Source organism: Austrofundulus limnaeus, unplaced genomic scaffold (assembly GCF_001266775.1).
Source record: "Austrofundulus limnaeus strain Quisiro unplaced genomic scaffold, Austrofundulus_limnaeus-1.0 Scaffold307, whole genome shotgun sequence".
NCBI classification, from domain to species: Eukaryota; Metazoa; Chordata; class Actinopteri; order Cyprinodontiformes; family Rivulidae; genus Austrofundulus; species Austrofundulus limnaeus.
Window position 1 is genome coordinate 676,540 of NW_013952709.1, and position 1,837 is coordinate 678,376.

Here is a 1,837-nt window from a genome sequence, read left to right on the forward strand (position 1 = left end):
TGCAGAGGACAGTCTACCAACAGAGGACAGTGTCCTGCAGAGGACAGTCCCCCTGCAGAGGACAGTCTACCAACAGAGCACAGTCTACCAACAGAGGACAGTCCCCCTGCAGAGGACAGTGTCCTGCAGAGGACAGTCTACCAACAGAGGACAGTCTACCAACAGAGCACAGTCTACCAACAGAGGACAGTCTACCAACAGAGCACAGTCTACCAATAGAGGACAGTCCCCCTGCAGAGGACAGTGTCCTGCAAAGGACAGTCCCCCTGCAGGTCTGGTTGTTGCAGAGCTCAGAGGACATGGGTTCTTGTGTCTCTGTTGACTCTTCAGTTTGTCCTTACGACTCCAGCTGACATTATTTATGTTCCAGATCCTGAAGCTTCCAGCAGCTTAACCCCACAGCAACATTTGAACAACACAGCCTTTAACCCACCTAAACGATGTCAGCCCCCCCATCAGTCACCTCTAAGCTCAGGTTGTTGTGCAGACATGACAGGTGGACGTATCACCTCCTCAGTCACAGCTTTGTGTCTTCCTCCTGCTGGTCCTCGTCCTCCTGTCCCACCTGCCTGCCCGTTCTCACAGGTCAGACCACAGACAATGAATCCTGAACTTCCTGCACCTCGGCACAGGAAGAAAGATGTGCAGCCGACCTTCTGAAGTCCTTCCAGTCACCTCAGAGCTGCAGGACATTCACCACAAACCTGATGACGATGCTCTCAAATGTTTCTATTCAGCTGCAGCTGCTGACTGAATAACGTGCACAGATGTGTGTGCTTGACTTACCTGATGTGCATGTTAAACCTGTTTAACATGTTTGACATGTTAAACAGGTTTAACATGTTAAACAGGTTTAACATGTTAAACAGGTTTAACATGTTAAACCTGTTTAACATGTTAAACAGGTTTAACATGTTAAACCTGTTTAACATGTTAAACCTGTTTAACATGTTAAACCTGCAAAACCTGTAAAACCTGTAAAACCTGTAAAACTCGTCAAATATGTCAAACCTGCTCTGAGTATCTTTCTGCTTTTTTTAGGACAGCTCAAGGTTTAAAAAGAGTAACCAGACTCAGGATTCGTCAGCTACTTGTTATCCTGTTGATGCTAAACTTTAATATTTTTAATCTTATAAAGTTTTGCTTTCAGTCCATCCACACTGACTCTAAATAAACGAATACTAATTCCTGAATCTGCAACAACAGACACTGAAAGCTGTCTGTGTTAAAACACATACTTACTCTAAACTGTGATGCCAACTCATGTTGAGCCTTTGGACAAATGCAGATCTAATAACACCTTACATCTCAGCACACTTAGCAATGCTAAGCATTCAGCACGATCCCACAGCACAGAGCCAGCATTCTAATAAAGCTCTGAACAGCAGTCGACTGGCACACACATACATGCACAGAAATGACCCGCGGACGCCACACAGAAACCCAAATATACCAGGTTCAAAACACACACACACAGCTGCAAAGCCCAGCTGCCCTGTGCAGAGGTAGACACCTGTCTGAGAGAGCGTGGGGGGCTCAAATGAAAGGCTGAATCCAAATCTCAGAAGCTCAAAAGAGGACAAAGAGAAACACACCCACAAGAACACACAGGATAAAGGTAATTTATTTCCCTAGGAAGGTTTGCATGAGCTTTAACACAGTGTGTGTGTGTGTGCACACGCAGCTATGGAAGCATCAGCATGAAAACTCATTATTGTCAGCTCCACTGTTCGAAACAATGCCAGCCTCCTGTCTGTGAGCATCGTTGGAAGGTGCCACTGTAAAAGCGTCGAAGCTATCTGTTGATATCTTTGCAATTATGTCTCCATCTCTGCTC